General features: G+C 47.7%; 1 protein-coding gene across 1 annotated transcript in view; it reads left to right on the forward strand.

Annotated features, from left to right (window-relative positions):
• The window catches only part of LOC119397040 (activating signal cointegrator 1 complex subunit 3), a 623,467-nt gene that overhangs the window by 588,749 nt on the left and 14,749 nt on the right, over nucleotides 1-19,969 (forward strand). The gene's annotated exons all lie outside the window — the stretch shown is intronic.

Below are 19,969 nucleotides of genomic sequence, written 5' to 3' on the forward strand. Positions count from 1 at the left end.
AAGACTGGGAAATACTTAACCCTTTATTTGGTGAACTTGTGCCCGGCAAATGAAAATTCAACATCAGTGGCGTAAATCATGGGGGGGTCAGGGGGGGTCCTGGCCCCTCTTGTGTTCAGGCTGGGGGGGACACCCCTTGCAAGTGTCCCCCCTCCCTGGAGATTTATCCTTCAGAAATAATATTTGGATTTCTTGGCAGTAAGGGTTGCGTATTCTCCGTAAAAGCAACTCTGAAATCTGAAGTCCTTCACTAGCTCTTGAGTACAAGCTTTCCGAAGTTATGGTGAAACACACAGCGCAAGTAAACAACGGGGACACAGGAAGGGAACACACACAGCGCTGGCTTACAACAAAATTTATTGAAACAACATTTCACATATATACAGGGGATCAGCCAATCACTGTGCATGTCATAGCAGATAACCTTCTGATCAACTTGGAAAAGCAGAACAAAGAAATTGCAGTTCCTTATTTGATAAAAAGATTGACGCCGAACTAACACATTTGTTATTTCTATGTTTACAAACCACGTCAGCTTCCTGAAACACTGGTTTGCACGTGCAGTCATTACAGCGCAGAGCGAGAAGGCCTCCCTGTCCTTTCGTGACATAGGCCTCCCAAGCTCGGCCAGGGGGCGCTGCGTCGCACGCGTTTCGCTGCCTTTCTTGCAAAAACCAGTCGCTTCTCTCCCCGCACCGGCCTTTTGACAGCGCTTTCTCAGTACGTTCACACACCCTGCACGCGCTGTTCTCTGCTCGCCGTGCACGTGCAGCTTCACGTGTCACTTGCTCTGAAGGTTTAGAAAGATCCCAGAGACGGAAAAAATGTTTTCACGGTGGGAATCTCACCAGAGGAGGACGGTTGATCGACCACCTTTTCGGGACCGAGCAGGTCGTCAAGGGCGACGCTGTTTGTGCGAGCGCTACGTGCGTGCCGATGGTGAACGGGCACATTTCTTTGACATGAATAGGGAGGTGATTGCGCGAGTTCTGTAATTATGTTACCGGTAAAACGCACATTCGTTGCAGCAGTCGTGTCTACTCGGAGCTGTCAGCAAACATCCAGCACGCTTTCGCGTGCGTTTTCGACTGATAACTTTCGATTGCTTGGATGCCAAGTTTGTCGTGAAGCTTTAAGTTTATCATGAGCTCAGTGTGAAGAGCATAAATTTACATCTACCCTGTTGAGTCACTGGCAGCATTGCAATGCGCAGTGTTCAGTTTCGTGGGAGTTTCACTTTTGCCGAGGTTTACATCGGATGATAACAACGTCGGACCGCAAGTTCAATGCCACCTTGGATCATTTAGAGCTCCCTTTGACAGCATAATGATGCGCGCATAAAAAAAAAATGTTTCATGCCCACTTCGACCATGCATGTTACCTGCAGAGGCGTGTTTCATTTCGGATAATATCGACGCCTGATCACGCACCGTTTTCGCTGATTCGAATGTCGCTTTGGTTGTTTCGACTGCTCGCTTGGTCAGCATCATACTATACAATACCCACTGGGATCGCGCATGTTTATGATTATGCCGAGATTTGTGCTGCCCGATGATAAGCACATCTGATTTCGCGAAGCCATCGAAAATTTAATTGCCACCTTGCTTATTTTTTCAGCTCGTTTGCACAACGGCAACTGTATATCGTCCGCGGCCCACGCGCATGCAAGGAGTGTGAGCCGGGGGCTCACGTGCCTATATATTACGTGCCGAAACCACGTCATTATTATGAGGCACGCCGTAGTGGGGGACATCGGATTAATTTCTACCACCTGGGGTTCTTTAACGTGCACCTAAATCTAAGTACGCCGGTGTTACTGCATTTCGCACCCATCGAATTGCAGCTGCCATACGCGGGAATCGAACCCACGACCTCGATCTTAGCAGCACAACACCTCAGCCTACTAAGAAATCACGGCGTGTCTCATGCAAGGCCAATATAAACGCTCAGTGAAAACATGCAGCTTAATTCTGTTTACAGGGAGCCGCGACGGGAAATGTACCGCAATCAGCTGAATTAAACACTTAGTACTCACGGTACGTTATTTAAACTGTGGTGTAATAAGCCCACATGCTTCGCTGCTGTCACATTACAAATGGTTGACTCGGAAAGCCAGCGCGCAATCTAGAAACGTACAGCGGCTGTCTATTTGTTGTAGCTTCGGTTCACAAACGCACTTCCCTTTCAAATGAGGACGATCATCGCGTTTCTCCCCGTTAATAGTTCGTAATATTGTGCACGGCAAAAATTGCTTCAAGGTGACAAGACCGCGAAAGCATCGCGGCGAACTGCCATAATCCACTCTTGACGCCTCTGCTCCTCGCACTGCTTGCATTGGAAACGGTAGAACATGACAGGAAGTTTTCGGCCCTTCGTCATTTTTAAACGTTTGTGATAGTTCACAATGCAGCAGGACTGCGTGCCTGCTTTCGAGTACGACGAAGGAACGGCGCCCATAGCGTGAAAAATGCGAGATAAAAGCCCCGGGGAGCACGTTCTCCGCGCGCGCAATGGGAAAACCAAGCAAGCGCGACCCGTCCGAGCTACCGGAGCTTTCCCCTCTCTCCGCTGGGGCGGAGGACAGCGCTGTGCCAACTTGAGTGTTGGAGGCCTATTGCTGGCATGCTCACGGCACCTTTCACTGATACATCAGCCCGTTTGGCCAATGCAATGTTTACCACAACTTAGCGGTATAGAATAAACTAGGCCTACTGCGCAGTCTAGAAAAGGCGCTCGGTGTTTCTTTGCACAAGAAACTTAATTCTTCGTCGATAGCTCTGTCTGGTTGAAGAGGCCAACTTAAGCGGGACCGAGAATGCAGTTGGACCCGTTGTTTACTTGCGCTGTGTGTTTCATCATGCTTAACCAACACCCCCAAGTTCGCTCCATTGCTTTCCGAAGTTACTTGTTACATTCCGCATTCATTTATTATGCTCGGCTTTGAAATGCAAAGTAAACAAGAAATCCCTGATCATTTACTGCTATTCATTTCGACGATTTCTCGGAAGCCATTCACGATGAAGTGTAAGTGCAACTGCTCAACTGTGATTGTGTTACATTAAGAAAATTGCTGGCGAACATAAAAATGCTTTACAAGAAAAATTCCAGGGGCAAATCGTGGGAGGCTGTTTCTAACAGGTATACACGAAAACTGTACCTTTACGCGTTCTCACAAGAAAACGCTAACATTTTTACTTCATGTTCCAACCCGAACGACATATCTAAAAATATGCTAGAGCCTACCTACGAGTTATGCTTAGAAACCAACTTCACCATACAACGTACGCGTATACTACTGGCTGCACATGCTCGTTTCTTTTTCTAAATTTCATTTGAAAGCATGATTTTAATTTTTATTTAACTAAAACAAAAGCATTTTTCAAAACAAAATGGCCGCCATTACCAGATGTGTGTCCCCCCTTGTGATTTTCCTGGATTTACGCCACTGGTCAATGTACAAGCAATTCACACTCTACACTGATAGCAGCGAGAACGGTTGTCGGCCCTAGACTAATGTGATCAGCAGTAAAGCGCATCGGAGTTTTATGCCTGCGGCATCAAACATTCCACCCTTATCGTTGGTGGCCGGGTTATTTCCAGAATAAACTTTATCGTTTGCGTACGGCGCAATCTTTTCGGAAGCTTCTAAAATAATCTGGAAGGTTCCCAGGCACTTGAGCATGGTTTGCGCAAGGCATTGGTTATACGTATAACGGACCGGCTACATAAAAAAATATAAAAAGAAGTGCACATGGCATTGCTTAGGTCAACTCAGGTTGTGCGCTGCACTGCTGAGAGCTCATAATGCTGTCCAGGATAACCTCATAGTCTAGAGCGCCGAGACGTCGAAGCACCTTGTTTTTCACTGAGTTTTTCATTTTCATGAAGTTTTTCACTGAGTCCACGGTAGCCGGGTTGGTATTCTATGTGGTGTCGTCAAAGGTCATAACAACGGCTGTCGGTCTTCGAGTTTTCGGGCTTCTCCGGCGTGCTGAAGGTAGACGGCGACGTCGAGGTTTTCTTTGTCGGTGACGTTGGGTAGCATGGCGTTGAGCGTCATTGCTGGCCTCCTTCTGTAGATCAATTTGTGTGGCGTCATCTGTATTGTATGGCGTCATTTGTAGCGTCATCTGTATCGTCTCTTCGAAGGTCATGTACCAGCGGATGGCATCCATCGACGTACATGGCCAGCATGTCGGTGATGGTCTTATTTAGATGCTTAGTGAGGCCATTGATCCGTGGGTGGTAGGTGGTGGTCCGGCAGTGGCTTGTCAGGCTGTATCTCAAGATTTCTTGAATTAGGTCAGCAGTAGAGGCCGCACCTCCGTCAGTGATGAGGATCTCTGGGGCGCCATGATGCAGGAGGATGTTCTCAACGAAGAACGCGGCACTGCCTCTGGCCAGGGCCCTTGTCTCAGCATAGCTGCTGAGGTACCATAAGATCCTGAACAAGCGCCCCCATCCCCTTTTCTAGATAGTAGACTCCCGTTAAGACGAACTCGAAGGGACTGCGGTCATCTGTTCGTCTTATCAGGAGTTTGGCTTATCAGAAGTGCCCCCAAAAAGGGAGATGCTAACATGCCAAGTGCATCCAAATATGTTACTTGAAAACACTGAATGGGGTAGACTTACAATGGGGGCAAAAAGACAAAAAAAAACATTTATTTGGCTCTTCTAGATAGACACTATGCCTTCAAGTAGAGTATTTACACGAATCTTACGAGCACCCAATTTCGCGGGTTGAAAAACAAAATTTCTCATGAAGATATTGCTACCACATTTTAATGATAAAACTGTAGCACGCTCCTATGTTGACGATTACAAGAAGAGAGAGAGAAGCACAGTTTTCCTTGAAATAATGTAAATTTATTGTCCTGGCAGTTTCTTTTCTTCTGTGAGCCTGTTTTGCTGGCTCTAAGATCGCTTCTGGATATGCCTCGGTCGTGTGCTGTTGCCTTGACAAAGCCATGATAAGCTCAGTTGCTTAAGAATGTCTGCAAGGTTTTCTTCGAGGTCCGGATATTTTCCCGTTTTCGGCCCGTAGTAACTTTTCCTGATCGACGTGCAGCTGAAGATATGCGATTGCGCTACTCACGGTCACAAGCCTCGCGCACACGAAAAAGACACGACGCAGCTATATTCAGTGTACAAAATAGCCTTCCCTTGTCGTGCACTTCCATAATCAAAATGGCTCATCACATTTTGCACTTCACTGGGAATGGATACAACGCGCACAGGTCCTACGCGAACCAACGCGAACTGACCACAAAATGTGCTCGGCCGCCATTGTGTGATGGCGATGACAATGCACCTCACCCCTCTGACGGGAGTGCGCGGCAAATGTGGTTTTGGTTTCGTCCTCGATTGTAATGCACAGAGCATTTTTGTTCTCGTTGTCGCTTTTTCTTTATTTTTTCCTTCACTCCCCTTGCGTTTGCCCCTCTTACCACGGCAGAGGGGCCCCAAGCTCTTGTGTTCTGTTCTCCTTTGTACTCCAGCTGGGAAACCTAAGAACGGGGAGGAAGGGGGGTAGAGATACAAAAGGACGCAATGGCTTGGGGGTCCTCTTTTACTTGGACGACGTCGTTGTGTTTTCCTCGAACTTCGACAAACACCTCCAGTGCCTTGAATCCGTACTTCAAGCAATCAAGAACTCTGGGCTCACCCTGAAGTCAGAAAAGTGCCGCTTCACGTACGAGGAGCTCTAGTTTTTGGGTCACGTGATCAGCAAGACTGGAGTGCACCCAGACCCGCAGAAAACAGCTGCCATCGCCGCTTTCCCGCCACGCACCGACAAGAAGGCCGTGCGCCGATTTCTCGACTTGTGCGCCTATTACAGACGCTTTGTCAAAGATTTTTCACGGATCGCCGAGCCACTAACGCAGCTCACGAAGACCGACGTTGAATTCAAGTGGCAAACAGCGCAAGTCGAAGCATTTCATGAACTGAAACGACACCTGCAGACGCCTCCGATACTTGCACATTTCGACAAATACACCGATATAGAGATTCACACCGATGCAAGCAGCGTCGAACTCGGCGCCGTCCTTGTGCAGCAGACGGACGGACTGGAAAGGGTTATCAGTTATGCTGGCCAGTCACTGTCTAAGGCAGAGGCCAACTATTCCACAACAGAAAAGGAGTGCCTTGCCATCATCTGGGCTACGTGAAAGTTTCACCCCTACCTCTACTGCAGGCCCTTCAAAGTTGTGAGGGACCATCATGCCTTGTGTTGGATAGCTAACTGGAAGGACCCTTCAGGTCGCCCCTCACGGTGGAGCCTAAGACCTCAAGAATTCGACATTACCATTGTGTACAAGTCCGGAAGGAAACACTCCGACGCCAACTGCTTGTCTCGTGCCCCCGTCAACCCACCACTGCCCGACGACTAGGATGATAATTCAGCTTCTTGGGAGCCATAAGTGCCAACGACTTTACCGACCGACAGCGAGCCGACCCAGAAATGAAGGGTCTAGTGGAGTACCTGGAGGGCAGGACCAGGGCTTAAAGTCTCCCTTCATTGGAGGGGGGGCCCTCACAAAGCGGCAATATATATATATATATATATATATATATATATATATATATATATATATATATATAAAGAGAGAAGATTGCCTAACAGCGATCTTTTCGCCGCAAAACCGATGCTGCTGTGGCCTCAGCGGCTCTGCAACGCGCAGATCGTAGGTTGTTGGAAAGCGGTGCGAGCTGACATACCGAAGAATAAACGCAGGATTTCTGGATATATCGGTGAAGATCCACTTTCGCGGTTGTATGATCTAATTTTGGGCAAAAATGTGATCGTATTAAACGCTTGAAGATGCATTATTTGCAAGGGATGTTGGCCCGGAATAAAAACAAAAACGTATTAGGCTGAAAAACATAATATGCAGAATCGTATCAGCGAGATTTCACTGTATATATATGCTATAGATTAAGCATTAAGAGAGGGTGTTTGCGATGATCACAGTGCAGTGAAGCCAACTGTCTCTAGAACATGATCAAATGCTTATGAATGCTATACAAATACATATAATATTCCGAATGTATTTCGGGCATTCATTCAACGTGTCAATCCAATCAAGCATTAAATGAGATTATTTTGGGAACGATTTCTCAAAAATAAACCAAGATGTAAAAGCTTAAATATGTGAGCTCAAAATAAGTAAGATTAGTTGACTCACTGGATTCAGAACCTCAGGCACGACAATGGTACATTTTATTTTCACTACCAGTTGCCTAATAAAGTAGGCAAAATACATGCGTCTTTGCAATAGACCTTTTTCAAGAAATCCCAGAACCCCCTCGCGGGCGCGCTAAGCACTATGGCAAAAGTGTGTACGGCGAGCCCGCCGGCTGTTCCGTCGCTCTCTGCTCGTTGGCGCCGTGGGAGCACCAAACGAAAAAACGCGTCGCCGCTGGTTAACTATTATTAAATCCTAAATACTACACATGTCCGAACGCACCTGCATGTATTTCTACGCATGATATGCGAAAGGAATGATGCAGTCAGCGTAGGTATTACCGAGCGGATGTATACCAGATGTAGCAGTTAAGAGGCATGCGAGTTATCACGTGCCGATACATGCAGTCAAAACGTGCTATCGTGAGCAATGTGAGCTGGAACACCAAATTCGTATGTATTCAATGATTACTTGTTCACAAGCCGCTATGACAATTAATGCCATAGCGGCTCGTGATCGCATTTAACCAAACTGTAGAGAGGTGTTACAGTCTTAGGTATACAGATGATTATTTGATTTTAATTGACAAGTCACGCCCTGTACAAACAAGTGAGCACGTTCTAAATGTGTTTAAAGAAAAAGGGATGGGACTATAATTCACTTGCGAGATGTCTTGCTCTGATAATTTGCAGTTTCTTGATACATGCTTTTAACCCATATATGCCCAAACTCAGAAAAAATGACAAAACAAATATTTTTTCCACAAAAGTGTACTTCTGCCCTCAAAAAAAAGCACAAGTTCTTTATTTACTGCCAGGTAAACGCAACACTGTTTTTCAAGCCATCCTATACATATAGGACACTAGGCATTAGGGGTGCTATGTGCGGGTGTGGTAAGCCTGGAATCATTTCACGTGCGCACCAACATTGCACTTCCTCTGCATGACGTCTTTCATACAAAGCACGCGTTTACCCGGAGAAAGCGGTTGGTATTTCACATACACTTCTTCCTTCCATGACGTCTTTCACACAAAGCACGCGTTTGCCCGGAGAAAGTGGTCGGGACATGGCAGCATGAAATGCAAGCAATGTCTAGGCTTGCACACGTTGAGAATGAGGCCTGCTTGATGTCCTGTAGGTGACGCTAGTCAACAGCTAAAGAAATAGCGATGAAAGAGTGCATCAAATAAGTGTCGTATATGTAGGACACTCGGCATATGTAGGTTAAGTTTTACTGCGTCGGCGCAATTTCACACCAGCACATTCGAATACTGTTAAACGAGGAATTGTGATGTCATGGTCTCATGGTTACGCACGGCATTGGAAAAAAACTTGTGCACATAAGATGAGCACAGTTTCCAGCTGCAAATTGATCACAGAGGCGGGATATCCTGCGTATCAATGTATGCTTTGCGAAAATCTGTTCGCATGGCAAAGAAAGATTAATACGGACGTCCTCCAACCGTGAATAATGAAGAAACTAGAAATATTGCAGTTATTCCACATATGTATAAGGAGTCGCATTGCCTAAAGAACGTAGGGAAGCGATGTGGGAGTGAAGGTTGTGTTTGCCGCCCCAAATAAGCTTAGTCGCATTAACTTCGCAGAGGTCTGTAGTGGGCAAAGAAAAATGCGGTCAGAGGCATGCCAATTGCAGACCTGCCAAGTCTTCCGGATTACCCATACAATGTACGAATTTTGACCCCTTTGTACGGTTGTACGGTTGACGCAAAAATCTTCCGGGAAGCGTGCAAAAACGTAGTTTTGCGGAAATTTTTAGCCGTTTTTAGCAGAAAATTTACTGTTGGTCTGGCAACTTTGGTGAAACTAATCAAAACCAACTGCCATCGCCATCACTCAGTTGATCGAGCTTGCGATGTTCGCCATGTTGTGCTTTGTTAGCGGTTGAGTTGGCGTGCTTCGGAGCAGTGGTGTTGGTGTCTTGGTTTGCTGTCAGCCATGGCTGACAGACCTACATGGAAGACTTCTTGAGGAGGGCCAAGTCGGCGACCACCACCTTTGTTCAAAAATAAGACAAGCTAAAGCCCAAGGAACAACAGGAACTCTTCGAGGCAGTTCGGCACTACTTTGCGACAGTGTGCGACTACATGCGACACAAGTTTTCCCCGACAGACCCTGCTCTGCCTAATGCAGAGGTAGTTCAGTTGAAAAGCCTGGAGACCATGTCCTTCCGAAAGGTGCGCTTTTTTGTTCAAAAAAATAAAAAAAATGCCCCCCCCCCCCCCCCCCCCCCCCCCCCCCCCCCCCGGGCAGGGTCTTCCTAATTCTGTGTCCCAGTACTTGGCAGGTCTGCAATTGTTTTGTCAGTTGTGTAGGAGTTAACCGCAAATTTCTCTTTCTTGTGTCCACATGTACATCGGCCTGACTGGTCGATGTAGTAACACACGCCTCAGCGAGCATCGAAATTCATTGAATGGAGCCGTGTCATCTCACATCGCTCTGTCAGTCATGCAAATGTAACCCCATCTTCGAAAGCACAGCAATTTTGTACCATCAACCTAAAAAGACAACGCGAGAAATTTCGGAGGCAAATCGTATCACAAATAACGCCACACTTTGTGTCAGTCAACCTTCTCAGTTGTTACAAGACAAGGAATTCAATTTTATTAATCGACTGTAAGCACGTACCTTGGTTTTTGACTTATTCTGTCTCTTTATGACACGCGCGACACACCCTCATTTTTGTATATGTGTTTTTTTCCAGGCGTGCAAATAAACTTTCAGTTGTGTGTGAGCGCTGGTTTGTGCATTTCCTTCATTTTACCGCTTCTTTCTTTTTTCCCTCTAAGTATAATTCCAACCTGAAGTTATAGTACCAACGAACGTTAGTAGGCATTTATCGTTTGTTACATATATGGTGCGAGCGACGCAATCAATGCATCTCATTTCCCCAAATGCCGACTCACTTTCTAGTGTACTCTTTAAATATCAGAACCTCACACTGTACTCGTCGACAGTGTCGATGGACGTTGATTCCGAATGCATATGTGAATAATAGACCGCTCCTGCACTTTGTAGGCAACCGAGCTTTTTTTTTTTTTTCATTTTCCGTAAGGCGCACTGCCGCCAAAAAAAAAAAGTAATAAATAAAAGGTGACGCTTCTGAGCCACTCAACTAGCCCAACAGTGGGACAGAAGGAAATCGTCGAGAGGCCGTTGCAGCTATACACTGAAGTTTGTGATTGAATTGCACAGTAACATGTTGCACCTTGCCAAATTCACTGTATCTAAGAAGTCCTGGCACGGCGCAACCGGAAAGCTACAGCGCGAGGCCTGCACGCTCGTCGCGGCGGCTGCTGCAGAAGCTGCTGTGGCGTACACACTTTTCGCATGAGTGCTTGTGCGCCCAGTGGTGGCGCTCGTGCGCTTGAAAAAGGTCTATCACATTCACAGCAGACTTGTGATGCACAACTAAAATAATGAAAATTGAGTGGCAAGCTAAACAGACCACAGTGAACCATTACTGATTCACGAGCAGGTAGCTTCACAGTCAGGGGCCTCGTGAAACAGTATGCTGTGCCAAGATGCTCTGTCGAACAGGGTGGTGACCCGTGGTTTCAGGAGGCGTGGCCCGCGGTGTTCAGTGTCTCAGTGAATTGCATTCAGCAGTACAACGATACCTGTTTTCTTCTGTTCAGCTGACACCCCGTCAAACAAACATTCACGATTAAATCATTATTCAGAAAATTGCAGAGTGTAATTCCCCCGCGCAAAGCACTACTGCCAAAAAATTCAACTCCAGTACTTGTCAAATGGGTGCCGCAGTGCCACCGTCGGACTGCCGAGGGGGGGCCGGGCCCCTCCGGTACCCCCCTGACTTTATGCCCTGGGCAGGACCATCGTTGTCCCAAAAGCATTCAGGCTAGGATTGGCATCATTTTCTTTAAAAAACAACGTCATCGTAAAAAAGAACTTCTCTCTGGCCCGAGCCAGTCACCTTATCGTTGTACCTTCGGGACTGCGACCAGAAATTCTGCATGCCCTGCACGACGACCCGACGGCTGGACACCTTGGACTTTCCCGCACGCTCGCACGAGTACAGGAAAAGTACTACTGGCCGCGCCTTGCCGCTGACGTCACTCGCTACGTAAGGACGTGCCGAGACTCAGCGACGGAAGACACCGCCGACTAGGCCAGCGGGACTTCTGCAGCCAGTCAAACCACCTCACCGGCCGTTCCAGCAAATCGGGGTGGACTTAACTGGGGCCGTTGCCGACGTCGACTTCCGGCAACAAGTGGATCGTCGTAGCAACTGACTATACCTCACCCGCTACGCCGAGACAAAGGCCTTGCCCAAAGGCAGTGCCGCCGAGGTAGCCAAGTTCTTCGTGGAGAACATCGTCTTGCGTCATGGCGCCCCAGAGGTCCTCACCCCAGACAGGTACCGCCTTTACTGCGGACTTAACTATGGGACGGTATACGACGCAGTCGTCTGCAGAAAGGCGAATGCTAGAAGAGATGTTTGATGGAAGGTCGTTGATGCAAATGGGAAAAAGTAATGGTCCGAGCACTGTACCTTGCGGCACACCAGAGATTACAGAGGAACGGCTAGATGAGACGGAGTTAGCATACACAAACTGTTGGCGATTGGTAAGGAAGCTGCAAATCCAATTAAATACATTTGTATTAATGTTTAAACGAGAAAGCTTTAGTAATAGCCGTTGATGTGGGACTTTGTCGAATGCTTTTTCAATGTCTAAAAAGAGGGCGTCAACAGGTATGTTTAAGTCAAGGCTGGAACTGATATCATGATAAAATAAAGCTAGTTGTGTGTCACATGAAAATCCTGAGCAAAAGCCGTGCTGACTGGAATGAAAAAAGTTATTGCTGACTAAGAACTTGGCAGCGTTAGAGTAAATCACATGCTCCATTAGTTTGGAGCAAACGCTAGTAAGGGAAATGGGGCGATAACTGCTGCAAAGAGATGAAGGACCTTTTTTGGGGACTGGAACAATCTTGCCCACTCTCCAGTCTTCCGGCACCACTCCTGATGACAGTGACTGCTGAAAAAAATTGCCCGCATCTTCCCACGGGGGGAACTCGTGTAAATGCGTCGCAGAGTGTTGGGGGTATCGCGTGAATGTTGCGTAATTGGGTATGGTTTGGGAATGCTTAATTGTTACACGATGCGCACACCAAGTACGACTTGAACGGCTCCAGCATGCACGAAGTTCCGGGTCCGCAGCTCGCTTCAAACGCTTGCGTTCAGCGTCGTATGCTCGTCTCTTCGCAGCCTTGTCTTCTGCGTTGCTTGCTGTCGTTGACACCGACGACAGTGAGGGTGGGGTAATGTTGCCTTCAACGAGTGGTGGGACGCTCATTGAAGGTACTGTTGCTTCCATCGCATCTACTCGAGTCAAGCAAAGCGTCAAGTCAAGCGAAAGCCAAATAAAGACGTCCTTGACTGAATTCTGAACGCGCGCTTCGCCGCTTATATACACACCGCCCGCTTTCGAGGGAGAGGAGGGAGGGAGGGAGAGGGAGGAGAGGCTTGCTGCCAGCACGAGACGAGCCGAGCATGCACAGTGGGGGTGTGGACGGCGCCGCCGACGCCGCAGGTGCGACTAAGAAATGCTCCGCATTTAAAATATGACAGAGTAGTGTACTAACAATTGATTTCGTGTTTTTGAGCATTTTCACTTTGATACCATCGATGCCACATGAAGATGTGAGTTTCAATGAGTCAATTAGTTTTGCGATGCCGTTTGAGCAGAATGTGATATCAGGCATCACGCTATGGTCAAGGTTAAGAAATGAAGGCAAATTGTCGACAGGTTCAACGGTAAACACGGAAGAGAAAAAGCTGTTAAGTTGTTCGGCGGCCTCATGATCGGGAATTGGATGGTTCTGATCGTTGTACAGTGCTAATAGTTGGGAGTTACTGGGGTTAATTGTGTTCCAGAATTTTTTGGGATTGTTTCTTAACATAGCGGGCAATGTTTGTGAAAAAAAGAGTTTTTCTTTGTTAGCAAGTCTTTCGAATTCTTTTTCTGCAGCGTAGTAGCTGTTCCATGCGCATGCGCTATTGGACCACTTTGCCGATCGAAAGAGCCGTTTCTTTTTGTTATTTAGGCGTTTCAGTGTAATGTTAAACCACGGAGATGACTTTTTCTCGGTTACGGTTATGGTGGGCACATGCTTAGTGAATAGATCTAACATTTTGTTTTTGAATAGTAGCCAATTTGCTTCAACCGAACGCTTTGAAAGGTCGATAGGAAAGAAAGCAGCGAATTGCTAGAGCTCCGAGTTTATAGAAGAATAATTGCCTTTATCATACAGTGTTATATCTTTTGTTATTTTTGTTGGATGGTATTGGCCACGAGATCGACCTATAGGTGGCAGCACCGTCGCCGCGTTAGTGTGGAGAGGCCGTCGGCGGCGCGTATACAAATGCACACAGCGGCGCTTCGTTGTGAGCGGTTTGAGCTGATTATCGGCGAATAAAATGCGTTGATTGCTGCTTACTGGTAATATATACGCCCTTCATTGTTGAATCGATGCACAAAGATTATCCAACGTTACCATTACTAGTAGGAAAAGCGCAATCTGCTGATGAAAGGGATGCTCACTTTGGATGACAGTCTGCGCTTACGCGCTATATGACGTTCTTGGTTGTTTTCTCTGTACGTGTTTAGCTTGTGTTCTGTGTACTACGCACTGCTGTAGCATGACTGAACTACTTAAGTGTTTACTTCTTGTTCATTTGTATACCAACCCATATTCCTGCGCAGTTAGTTCAATAGCACTGTTCGCTCGAATACGGATACGAATTTTTTTCTATTGTTCAGTTCTCAATGAAATGTAGGACAGTTAATAAGTTTAGTCAGGAAAGCTTCATGATGGACAGTGCTTTAGCGTCACGGAGACTTTCAACGCACACGCACATGTTCTTGCTCTAGTAACAGAATAAAAACAAGTAAGGGTTTAGCACAGAGCTTTCATCGATTGATTACGTGCACGACAGTGATGCAACAAAGGTCCGGTTATTTTATGGAATAAGTGCCTTTTCTGTTTTGTTTTTTTTTTTTCAAACTAAAGTCCGCTGCCTTCCACCTTTTTATAACAACTCCGCACAAACGCTCAGGATAATGTAAAAAAAGGATGAGGTTTTGCGTGGAATTATACGACAGAAATGTAAGGCAGCCGTCGGGATTGACTCTGAACATTTGGGTTCTTCAAAGCGTATCTAAATCTAAGCACACGTGTGGTTCTGCGTAAATTTCGCCCCAAGTTAAAATTGCGCGCGGCAACTCCGTTTTATCGCTGCCGTGTCATTCCAATTCTGTTTTTTTTAGGGGACAGTTCAGTACCAAAGTGTCAGACTTCACTTGATAGAAATCTTTCGCTGTGGTGGGACCACGACCGTACAATAAAAGGAAAGCTTAAGCACAACTAAAGCTCTTCGCATAACCGATGAACTGCAGTACTGCAGTTATACACATAATAACAACGCGAAAGTGCAGGGCCTAGAGCCTCGTTTTTGTTTACCAACAAGTCGCTAAAACGGTGCCTTCACACACTATTTAATGCTGCTGATGATTGGGACTATACCAAGCGCACTTTAGGAGGCGCTTGAACCAGAAAGTGGCACCAACACTGAAATGATTCTGGCGAATGAAGGGTACGACACCAATACACAGCCCTCTCGAAAGTCGCACTCTCTGATCTTATTATAATGCGCATGCAGCCGAGCAAGCCCATTTGCTTCTGTACACCATGTTAGGTATATACGTACGAGCATTTAAACTCGCGCTAACATAACAGAACAAACCACCCTTTGAGAACGTGCAGGATGTACGCACACATGCAAACACGGCGTGGCTAGCAGACGACGCAGGGAGCAATCCACACTAGGCGCGCTTCAGCCAGTAGCCGCCAGGCGGTGACTCCGCTCGATCTCGCGGCCAATATTTTAGAAGAATAGGACGCATGGATTACTAAGTGGTCACCGAGTCCTGGTAGGAACGTCATCTGGGACACTCTTTCAGGCTCAGAAGTGAGAACAAGATCAAGAATATGAAGGGAGTTATCACTGTCGCGTGTAGGTTCATTGACTATTTGCGTTAGTCCAAAAGTTAGACATGAATTGACGAAATCGCTCTCTGTACTGTTTTTGGAAGCCACACATCCTAGGTTAGTCCAAGATATTGCTGGAAAATTGAAGTCTCCGAAAAGCAGTATCGGAAAATTTCGATAAGATTCTGTTAAGGAGCGAATAGCCTCATGGAATTCGGGTACAAAAAGGGGATCACTGCCAGGGGGACAATAGCAAACACCGATTATTATGGGGGGATAACAAGCATTACAAAGAACAAACATGATTTCTAAGCACGAGGATGTCTTAATTTCACTACACTGAAGATCTTTATGGCTACCTATTAGTACGCCACCACCTCGTTTATTAGTACGATCACGTCGAAACACATCGAAATCTGCAAAAAACTGCAGCAACTCAGTGTCGGAAATAGAAGGGTTGAGCCATGTCTCTGTAATCGCGAACAAATTGGATTCCGTTGTGTTAATTAGGCTTTGAGGAGTGTCTGCTTTAGGAAGGATGCTTCTTATGTTGGTATATAAAAATGAGAAAGACTTTCTTCGCGGATTGGCATGGATGGGGCTTAAGCGTTTAAAGGGTGGTGTACAACCTTTTGAGCGTTGTGGTCGTACGTGTAAGTATTGTCACCAATTATTAGCTTGTCATGTCGAAGTCTAAACGATTGCTGTTGGGCTCTTCCGAATTCAGCAAGATGTTTCCTTGCTTGTCGTGTGTTCAGGGGAAATCTTCAGAAATTCGGTAATTGGAACCCTTCAGTTTAGAGGCGCACGACAGAACTTTATCTTTAGTCTTAAAGTGAGCAAATCTAACGATGATTGGGCGGCTTTTGTTTAATTTGTATTTTCCTAGTCTATGGGCTCTCTCGATTTCCATAGATTCAATAGTGATGTTCAGCTCTTTGCTGCAGAATTGCAGCACTGAAGCCTCAGATTCTGCCCATGTTTCATGCTCGCGATCCAGAAAACCAAAAAATACGAGGTTAGAATGGTGTGCTCGGTCTTCCGAGTCATCTAATCTCACCCTGATTGTCGCTATATCTTTCGCATTTTTATCAGAAAGTACCCGGATATCCTCGATTTGCTCTTTTATGCTCATTATCAATTCGCAACCACTTTCTATTTTACTGAGCCTTTTGTTGATCTCTCCAATTGCGCTATCGTTCTGGGATAACTTCTGCTGAATGGATTTAAGTTCTTGCAGCATGGAAGCTTGACCAGACTGGAGTTCTTTAAGAACCAGGAGTAAGTCACCGGATACCTGCGTCTCACCAGAACGAGTGTTAGGGCTTGGGTTCAGTTCTATGTCGCCTGACAGCGCTCAATCAACTGCAACTTCTAAACAGCACTTTGGGCTTGGCAACACCAGGAGCGCCGCATAACGAGTGCGACGTGCATATAATGAATATTGATTTTTTACCTGCAATACGAAAAGGTGTCGCAGGTGAGTTGCCGTGACCATGGCTGTGGTGTTGCCAAGCCCAATAGGCCTCCCAAGCTCGGCCAGGGGGCGCTGCGTCGCACGCGTTTCGCCGCCTTTCTAGCAAAAACCGGTCGCTCCCCTACCCGCGCCTGCCTTTTGACTGCGCTGTCTCAGCACGTTCCCGCACCCTGCACGCGCTGTTCTCTGCTCGCCGTGCACGTGCAGCTTCACGTGTCGCTTCCTCTGAAGGTTTAGAAAGATCCCAGAGATGGAAAAAACGTTTTCACGGTGGGAATCTCACCAGAGGAGAACGGTTGATCGACCACCTTTTCGGGACCGAGCAGGTCGTCAAGGGCGATGCTGTTTGTGCGAGCGCTACGTGCGTGCCGATGCTGAACGGGCACATTTCTTTGACATGAATAGGGAGGTGACTGCGCGAGTTCTGTAATTATGTTACCGGTAAAAAGCACATTCGTTGCGGCAGTCGTGTCTACTCGGATCTCGAGCTGTCAGCAAACATTCAGCACGCTTTCGCGTGCGTTTTCTATTGATAACTTTTCGATCGCATGGATGCCAAGTTTGCCGGCCGGCTTTAAATTTATTATGAGCTCAGTGTGAAGAGCATAAATTTACATCTGTCCTGTTGAGTCACTGGCTGCATCGCAATGCGCAGTGTTCAGTTTCGTGGGAGTTTCACTTTTGCCGAGGTTTGCATCGAATGATAACAACGTCGGATCGCAAGTTTAATGTCACCTTGGATTTTTTTAGAGCTCCCTTTGACAGCATAATGGTACGCTCAAAAAAAAAAAATCATGCCCACTTCGACCATGCATGTTTCTTGCAGAGGCGTGTTTCATTTCGAATAATATCGACGCCTGATCACGCACCGTGTTCGCTTATTCTAATGTCGCTTTGGTTGTTTCGACAGCTCCCTTGGTCAGCATCATACCATACAGGGGCGTAGCCAGGGAGGGGGGGGGCTCAAACCCTCCCCGAAAGTTTTCAATTTTGCTTGCGTATATGTACACGCACACATACAAACGCACGCACGAACATAAAGTATGGTTGGACCCCCCCCCCCGAAAAAAATTTCTCGCTACGCCCCTGATACTATACAATACCCACTGGGATTACTCATGTTTATGATTATGCCGAGATTTGTGCCCAATGATAAGCGCATCTGAATTCGCGAAGCCATTGAAAATTTAATTGCCGCCTTGGTGGGGGACTTCGGATTAATTTCGGCCACCTGGGGTTGCTTAACGTGTACGTAAATCTAAGTACGCCGTTGTTACTGCATTTCGCTCCCATCGAAATGCAGCTGCCATATGCGTGAATCGAACCCACGACCACGATCTTAGCAGCGCAACACTTCAGCCTGCTAAGCAATCACGGCGTGTTGTATGCAAGGCCAATATAAACGCTCAGTGAAAACATGCAGCTTAATTCTGTTTACAGGGAGCCGCGACGGGAAATGTACCGCAATCAGCTGAATTAAACACTTAGTACTCACGGTACGTTATTTAAACTGTGGTGTAATAAGCCCACATGCTTCGCTGCTGTCACATTACAAATGGTTGACTCGGAAAGCCAGCGCGCAATCTAGAAACGTACAGCGGCTGTCTATTTGTTGTAGCTTCGGTTCACAAACGCACTTCCCTTTCAAATGAGGACGATCATCGCGTTTCTCCCCGTTAATAGTTCGTAATATTGTGCACGGCAAAAATTGCTTCAAGGTGACAAGACCGCGAAAGCATCGCGGCGAACTGCCATAATCCACTCTTGACGCCTCTGCTCCTCGCACTGCTTGCATTGGAAACGGTAGAACATGACAGGAAGTTTTCGGCCCTTCGTCATTTTTAAACGTTTGTGACAGTTCACAATGCAGCAGGACTGCGTGCCTGCTTTCGAGTACGACGAAGGAACGGCGCCCATAGCGTGAAAAATGCGAGATAAAAGCCCCGGGGAGCACGTTCTCCGCGCGCGCAATGGGAAAACCAAGCAAGAGCGACCCGTCCGAGCTACCGGAGGTTTCCCTTCTCTCCGCTGGGGCGGTGGAGGGCGCTGCGCAAACTTGAGCGTTGGAGGCCTATGGGGTCCGCGCAGGGCCTGCATGAATATATGCGTTCCGGTGGCAAGGAGGACGTAATCTGGAGATCAGCAGTTGTTGCGGTCACGTGAGCTGGCAGCGATGTCCTGTGCACCGGTTCACGCAGTGAGCGTTGATGCCGAAAACTTGAGGGATCCTGTGTTCGTTGGCAATATGGTTGAACAGGCGAGTTCGGGCTACGTGCAGCGCTCACCCATACCGGGAGCGGAAGGGCCTTCGGCGGGTGACCAGGCGGCACATCGCCGCAAGGAATAGGGCGAGACCATAACAGCGCCTGCAACACGAAAAGGTGTCGCAGGTGAGTTGCCGTGACCATGGCTGCGGTGCTGCCAAGCCCAATGGGGGCCGTGCAGGGCCTGCATGAATATCTGCGTTCCGGTGGCGAGGAGGACGTTATCTGGAGATCAGCATTTGTTGCGGTCACGTCAGCTGGCAGCGATGTCCTGTGCACCGGTTCACGCAGTGAGCGTTGATGCCGAAAACTTGAGGGATCCTGTGTTCGTTGGCAATATGGTTGAACAGGCGAGTTCGGGCTACGTGCAGCGCTCACCCATACCGGGAACGGAAGGGCCTTCGGCGGGTGACCAGGCGGCACGTCGCCGCAAGGAATAGGGCGAGACCATAACAGCGCCTGCAACACGAAAAGGTGTCGCAGGTGAGTTGCCGTGACCATGGCTGCGGTGCTGCCAAGCCCAATGGGGGCCGTGCAGGGCCTGCATGAATATATGCGTTCCGGTGGCGAGGAGGACGTAATCTGGAGATCAGCAGTTGTTGCGGTCACGTGAGCTGGCAGCGATGTCCTGTGCACCGGTTCACGCAGTGAGCGTTGATGCCGAAAACTTGAGGGATCCTGTGTTCGTTGGCAATATGGTTGAACAGGCGAGTTCGGGCTACGTGCAGCGCTCACCCATACCGGGAGCGGAAGGGCCTTCGGCGGGTGACCAGGCGGCACGTCGCCGCAAGGAATAGGGCGAGACCATAACAGCGCCTGCAACACGAAAAGGTGTCGCAGGTGAGTTGCCGTGACCATGGCTGCGGTGCTGCCAAGCCCAATGGGGGCCGTGCAGGGCCTGCATGAATATATGCGTTCCGGTGGCGAGGAGGACGTTATCTGGAGATCAGCATTTGTTGCGGTCACGTCAGCTGGCAGCGATGTCCTGTGCACCGGTTCGCGTA

The sequence above is a fragment of the Rhipicephalus sanguineus genome, chromosome 6, assembly GCF_013339695.2.
Source record: "Rhipicephalus sanguineus isolate Rsan-2018 chromosome 6, BIME_Rsan_1.4, whole genome shotgun sequence".
Taxonomy (NCBI): domain Eukaryota; kingdom Metazoa; phylum Arthropoda; class Arachnida; order Ixodida; family Ixodidae; genus Rhipicephalus; species Rhipicephalus sanguineus.